Consider the following 7,500-nt stretch of genomic DNA (forward strand, 5'->3'; position numbering starts at 1 on the left):
ATGCAGCCTTCCAGAGTCCCTGTATTATAATGCATTTCTGCTGGTTGGTAAGTTCTTACTTCACTAGACGTAACCCAGACTACAGGTACACCAACATCAAGCCCTGTAGAAGTTAACCGAAATACAACAGGTAGCAATGCCATTATTCGCTTTCCGGCAGATATTGCCAACCAGCTGACACAGGGTACAATCAGCTGGCGTCGGTGACATCATCCCGTGCTTTTTTCTCGCTCTCCTTTCTCTCTCTCTCTCTCTCTCTCTCTCTCTCTCTCTCTCTCTCTCTCTCTCTCTCTCTCTCTCTCTCTCTCTCTCTCTCTCTCTCTCTCTCTCTCCTCTCTCTCTCTCTCTCTCTCTCTCTCTCTCTCTCTCTCTCTCTCTCTCTCTCTCTCTCTCTCTCTCTCTCATTCTCTCATTCTCTCTTTCTTTCTCTTTCTCTTTCTCTTTCTCTCTTCCCTTTTCTTCGCCACGATGTCCAGCTCCCTGCACCGAGGCACCTCAGTGAGCCACGTTCTTGTCTTGCGGCACCAGTATGCTGCGGCCAAGGTCTCCCCCAGGGTATTAGCCTCTTCGGAGAAGAAGGGAGAAGAAAGAGCAAAAGAGGAGGAGGAGGAAGAAGAGGAAATTGCAAAAACATAGGAGGAGGGGAACGGAGGAAGAAGGCACAAATGTAAACGAGGAGGAGGAGGAAAAGAATAAAGCAAAAGAGGAGGAGGAAGGGGAAGAAAGTGTAAATGCAGAGGAGAGGGAGGAGGAGGAGGAGGAGGAGGAAGAAGAATAAGAAGAAAAGGAGGAGGAGGAGGAGGAGGAAAGGGAGATGGATGAGGAGAAGGATGTAGGGTAAGATGGAGGCGAGGGGCGTGTTCTCTCGCGATAAAGCCTCTCCCATGTATCGTGACGTTTGTTTGTTTGTTGCAGAGGGACCCACCAAGGGTGAGGGGGCCCGACTTGTTGCCGAGCAGACTGCAGCCGAGTGGCGGGTCATGGGTATGTGTCATGGTCGTTTATTTTTTATTTTATCTAGTTTTATTTTACGTTTGCTTTCTCTCTCCTTCTCTATCCTCTCTCTCTCTCTCTCTCTTTCTCTCTCTCCCTCCCTCCCTCACTCCCTCACTCCCCCTCTCCCTCCCTCCCTCTCTCTCTTTCTCCCTCTCATTCTCCTTCCCTCCCTCTCTCTCTCCCTCTCTCCTTCTCTCCCTCTCTTCCCATAATGATTATTACCATTACTATACTACTACCACCACGACTACTACTACTACTACTACTACTACTACTACTACTACTACTGCTACTACCACTTTTTTCTTGATTCTGGTAAAGGTGACACTAACTTTGGTATTAGTTGAGATTTAAAACTAACAGCATCTCGAGGTGGCGTGTCGTAAGCTTATGCTAATTCTGCTGATCATGATAATGTGTAATTGTTATGTTTATGGTGACGTTGGCGATATAAATGATGATGAAAGCGAGGTTAGTGCTGGCTTATTATTTTTGCTCACAAACACCCACGCTTTCTTATTTCTTTCTTTCTTCATATAACTATGCCAGATTTACACACACTCACTCACACACACACACACACACACACACACACACACACACACACACACACACACACACACACACACATACACACACACACATACTCTCTCTCTTTCTCTCTCTCTCTTTCTCACTCACTCACTCTCTCTCTCTCTCTCTCTCTCTCTCTCTCTCTCTCTCTCTCTCTCTCTCTCTCTCTCTCTCTCTCTCTCTCTCTCTCTCTCTCACACACACACACACACACACACACACACACACACACACACACACACACACACACACACACACACACACACACACACACACACACGTGCATACCTACCTATCTAACTACCTACCTACCTACCTACCTACCTACCTACCTACCTACCTACCTACCTACCTACCTACCTACCTACCTATCTATCTAACTACCTACCTAACTACCTACCAATCTAACTACCTACCAATCTAACTACCTACCTATCTACCTACCTACCTACCTACCTACCTACCTACCTGCCCAACTACCTACCTACTTACCTACCTACCTACGTACCTACCTACCTACGTACCTACCTACCTACGTACCTACCTACCTACTTACCTTAGGCTACACCTTAGGCTACACCTTAGGCCACATTGACGCATACGGACAAGTGAATGAACAAACGGCGAGATATTTATGTTTTGAGTAATGTCAATATTTTAAAGGGTACGGCCACGACTAACGTTGGACTTTGAGGATGAACGAAGTGATGACGGATTAGTTGTTGTTAGCAGTTGTTTGGATGATGATGCGAGTCAAAGAGCACAAGGACAATAATGGTGATAGAGAAAGTGACCGATTATATTATAATTGCTGTTGTATTTTTATTATTTTATTATTATTGTTATCATCATCATTATATTATTATTATTATTATTATTATTATTATTACTGTTATTGTCAGCGTTATCGTCATCACTATCATCGTTATTATTAGTATGACTATACTTTTTTTATACTATTTTTGATTAAACTCATTATTGATATCAGACTTAAGAGAGAGAGAGAGAGAGAGAGAGAGAGAGAGAGAGAGAGAGAGAGAGAGAGAGAGAGAGAGAATTAGGAGCGAGAGACCTCTCTTGCAATTGATGACTAAAGTGATCATTATATGAGGAAGGGTCCTCTGTCGCCGGCCATTCCCCCGAACAACAAAAGGACTCTTATGCAATTACACTTTTCTATATCCTCCAAGAAGAAAAAGGGAAGGAGTGAGCAGAGATTTCTTCTGTCCTCTCTCCCCCCTCTCTCCCTTCCCCTTCCCCCTCTCCTTCTCTCTCTCTCCCTCCCTCCCTCCCTCCCTCCCTCCTTCTCATGCCCCTGGCCTACTACCCCACCCCCTTCCCTGTTTTTTTCCCAGCCCGCCTCTTCGCCATCTCACTGATTTTTCTTTTATCCTTTCGCTCTCTCTCTCCCTCTCTCTCTCTCTCTCTCATTTTTTTCTCTCTCACTTACCTTCCTACTTTTTTTTCCTCCTTCCTCATACATTCCTTAGTGCGCTCATTCTTTCCACTCATATCCCTTCACCTTCCTCCATCCATCCATCCATTCCTCCTTCCTCCTCTTCCTTCATTTCTCCCTCCCTCTAATCATCTTTCTCTCTCTCTCTCTCACTCATCATCATCCTTCCCTCCCTCCTTCCATCTCTCTCATCATCCTTCCTTCCCGCCTTCCCTCTCTCTCATCATCCTTCCTCCCTCCCTCCCCTCTCATCATCCTTCCCTCCCTCCCTCTCCCTTCCTCCTTCTCCCTCTCGACCTTCCCAAGAAGCCATCAAATTAGAGCAAGACCCTTTGCGAAGTTTTACAAAGGCGTCCACGACTTGTACTCCGTCTTGGCTCCGGGGAGGTGATGGAGGAGGAGGAGGAGGAGGAGGAGGAGGAGGAGGAGGAGGAGGTGGTAATGGTGACGGGGGAAGCGATGGAGGAGGTGTTGGTGAAGCTGATGGTGGGGATAGAAGGAGCGGTGGGGTTGGTGGAGGTAATGGCAGTAATGGAGAAGGAGAAGGAACAGGAGGAAGAGGAGGGGGAGGTGGTGGGGGTAGTGTAGGAGGTGGAGAAAAAGAAGTAGGAGTAGGTGGAGGAGAAGGACACGAAGAGGAGGAAGGATGGAATGAGTGGTGGAGGTGATGGTGGAAAAAAAAGAAAAGAAAGCGGATGAAGGAGGAGAAAAAAGGGAACAGAAAGAGGAGGAAAAAATCCGCGAGAGAGAGAGAGAGAGAGAGAGAGAGAGAGAGAGAGAGAGAGAGAGAGAGAGAGAGAGAGAGAAGGAAGGGGGAAAATCGAAAAAAAAAATAATAATAAAGAAAGGCGAATACAAAACCAACCAGAGAAAGACAATCGAAAGGGTGAAGAAGAAGAAGGCGAAGAAACAAAGATATGATAAACGACATTAAAGTGAGGAAACACTAAAAAGAAACAAAAAAAGGCTTGATGATGACGTAGCTCGGTGGCGGGACCAGGGAAAAGAGGAGGGAATTTCTTAAGGTTTCGTCCCGAGAGCCCGTTGCCATGGCGACAGCATCATCGTCGGTGAATCACCAGTCATCATCATCATTATCATCGTCATCGTCACTATCGTTACTCTCGTCGTTGTCACTATCACTTTACAATTCTTGTCACTTATTTTTATTTTTTTTACCATCATCATACATTATCACTCACCATGGTCACCATTAGCACAGTCATTATCGGCATCATTGCTAATCACCACTATCATCATCACTACCTACATCATAGTCATCACCACTTACTCGTGGTCATCAACGCGGTTTCAGAAGCCTCAGGATTGGCGTTTTAATTAATAGATTCCTCTCTCTCTCTCTCTCTCTCTCTCTCTCATCTCTCTTTCTCCCTCTCTCCCTCTCTCCCTCTCTCCCTCTCTCTCTCTCTCTCTCTCTCTCTCTCTCTCTCTCTCTCTCTCTCTCTCTCTCTCTCCCTCTGTCTCTCTCTCTCTCGCTCGCTCTCTCTCTCCAAACGCTGATTAAATATCCGGTTTGATTAGAGCGCGCCGATAGTGATGACTATGGCGATTAGGATGGTGATGATGACGGTGCCCATATAGTGAGTACTGCGCTGTCGTCAGTGCTGTGTGTTTTCCCTCGGTTGTTGGATGTGGTGGCTTCTCACCACTTCTCTTCTCCCTTTCCTCCTCATTCCCCCTTTCTTCCTTTCTTCCTCATCCCCCTCTTCCTCCATTCCTCTTCGTCCTCCATATCTCCTCCTCTTCCTCCTCCATTCCTCCTCCTCTTCGTCCTCCATTCCTCCTATTCGTTTTCCATTCCTCCTCTTCGTCCTCCATTCCTCCTATTCGTCCTCCATTCCTCCTATTCGTTCTCCATTCCTCCTCCATCCCCCTCCTCCTCCTCCTCCTTCATTCCTCCTCATATTTTCCACTTCCTCACTATGTACATTCCCTTTTTAACTCCTTTACTCACCTCTCTCCCCTCCCCTGCCTCTTCTCTCCACCCCCACCCCCACCCCCACCCCCACCCCCACCTTCTCCATCTCTCTATTATTGTTTTACTCATATTATTTTCTCTTTTACTTTCCCCCAACGGCAGCCATCATCGTCACAGCTCGATTATCAGCACCATTTCCTCCTCCCCGGTCTCGCCTTCCTCCCCCCTCCCCCTCCCTTTTTTTAGGGGGGGGGCGGAAACTATCGTGGAGTTGGATCGTTCCTGCTGTCCCCTACCCTTCCCCTGTCCCCTTACCCCACCCCTCTCCCCACCTTTCCCCCTCGTCCTGCTCACCCCCCACGTCCCTTCTTTCCTTGCCTTTCCCCTCGTCCTACCCCCACCCCCTTCCATCCTCATCCACCTCCCCCCTATCCACTACTCTTCCTTCTTCCCCTCATTCCCACCCTCCACCCCACCTTCAGACTTACCCTCATCATCGTTAACTTTGCGGGGTTGTGGGTTAAGGATGGGGGGGGGATGGGATGGGGAAGGGGGGGCAGTAGGCAGTAGGATTATGATTGTTCATAAAGTTAATTTCCCTCATATTTCTCTCTGTCTCACTCACTCTCTCTTTTTCTGTCTCTGTCTCTTTCTATCTTTCTCTCTTTCTCTTTCTCTCTTTCTCTCTCTTTCTCTTTCTCTTTCTCTTTCTATCTCTCTCTCTCTCTCTCTCTCTCTCTCTCTCTCTCTCTCTCTCTCTCTCTCTCTCTCACACTATCATTCTCACTCTCACTCACTCTCACTCTCACGCTCTCATTCTCTCTCTCCCCCCTTCTCTCCCTCTCTCCACCTCTCTCTCCTCCGCCTCTCCCTCTCTCCCTCTTCCCCTCAAACCTTTTCCTCTCCCTCCTTTAATAATAATAATAATGATATTAATATATACGATTTTTTACAAAGAAATAAAGAAAATAATACAAATGATATCCGCCGGTTTACGGGAATGGTATTACGAAGGGCTGCTACCCGATCCTCCCCCCCTCCCCCATCCTCCCCACCCACCCCCTACCACCTCGGTTTACAGGACAAGGTGGGAGGCGTTTTATTTACATTGGCGAAACCGATTGAGGTGTGCAGGTTGCAGTGCAAGGGATTTTTTTTTTTTTTTTAGGAGGTGCCTATTTTTTTCCTTCATTATTTTTGTTATTGATTTTGAGTGTTTTGAGTATTTATTGGTAACTTGATTTTACTGAATGTTGTGTTCATTTTGTGTGGGGGTGAGGGGGAGGCGTATTGTTATTTTTTTGTTTGGGTGATTTTGAGTATTTGGAACTTATTTGTGGTGTCTTTATTTGTTCATTTCTATCTTTTGGCCTAGATTCTTTTTCGTTGTTTCGTCTCCCGATTCCCTTTCAATATTTCCTGCACCGGCTTGTTCGCAGCTCTGCAATCCTCGCAATCATCTCTCCATCTCTTTGTCTCCGTTGATCTATCTATCGCTTGGTCGTGATAACTTTCTCCCACTTTCTATCGCTTTCATTTTCTCATTTGTCTCTCTGTCTATCTGTCTATCTCTCTCGCTATTGCTCTTTTTCTTTCCCCCCCCCCTCCTTCTCTCTCTCTCTCTCTCTCTCTCTCTCTCTCTCTCTCTCTCTCTCTCTCTCTCTCTCTCTCTCTCTCTCTCTCTCTCTCTCTCTCTCTCTCTCTCTCTCTCTCTCCCTCTCTTTCTCTCTCTTTCTCTCTCTTTCTCTTTATCTCACTCTCTCTCTTTCTCTTTCTCTCCTTCTCCCTCTATATCTCATACTCTCTCTCCCTCCTCCTTCCTTCCTTCCTCTCCCCTTCTCCTCCGCACATCCCGTTTCATCAGGGCCTTCAGCCTCCATCACACTTCCGGCTCTGCTCCAGTGAGGCAACGAGACTCGCATCATTGTAGTCTGTATTCTGTAGCTTGGATATGCAGACGGATGGGGTCTCGCGGCTATTCATTCCCTTGTGTTGTTGTTGTAGTTGTTGTTGTAGTTGTAGTTGTTGCTGGTTGTTGTTGTTGATTTGAGATCTTGAGGGTGTTCCCCTATGGTTGTTCTTGCTGTTGATTTGGGATCTCCCTTCTGGTTGCTGTTGTTATTGTTGTTGCTGATGTTGATTTTAGGTTCTTGGGCTAATAGGATGCCTTCCTCCTCTTCTTGCGTATCCTGAGCGGCCGAAGGCACAGGAGGAGGGAGGAGAGAGGGGGGTGGGTGCTTTCTGGTGGGATTTGGCTTAGGGTTTGTACAGCATCATCCTCTCTTTAGTTTGTCTTTCCAGTCCCTTTCTTTCCTTTCCCTCCTGCAGTTTTTCTCAGATCTCAGCCCCAAGACCATCTTAACCCCCCCCCCTTCTTTCTCTCTAACTTCCTTCCCTCTCTCCCCGCTGTGAGGGTTCCTTCTGGCGGAGATATGAGGATGGGGACGGAGGGTGCTGGAGATAGAGAAGGGGGGGAGGGGGAGGGGGGGATAGGACGGACTTCAGCATAGCAGCCTCATATATCTGTCTTTGCCAG

At 47.2% G+C, this 7,500-nt stretch overlaps 1 protein-coding gene across 11 annotated transcripts in view; it reads left to right on the forward strand.

The window, feature by feature from the left end:
- Positions 1-7,500, forward strand: part of LOC122265198 (uncharacterized) — a 79,485-nt gene that overhangs the window by 26,611 nt on the left and 45,374 nt on the right. For 7 of the 11 annotated variants that reach the window (XM_086549444.1, XM_086549443.1, XM_086549449.1 and 4 more), the window contains exon 2: positions 916-984. The exons of the other annotated variants lie outside the window; for them this stretch is intronic. The gene's annotated coding sequence lies outside the window, so the exon portion shown is untranslated. The remainder of the gene's footprint in view (positions 1-915; positions 985-7,500) is intronic. 11 annotated transcript variants of the gene reach the window in all.

This window comes from Penaeus japonicus, unplaced genomic scaffold, assembly GCF_977035675.1.
Source record: "Penaeus japonicus unplaced genomic scaffold, GWHDUDI00000001_assembly GWHDUDI00000022, whole genome shotgun sequence".
Lineage (NCBI taxonomy): Eukaryota > Metazoa > Arthropoda > Malacostraca > Decapoda > Penaeidae > Penaeus > Penaeus japonicus.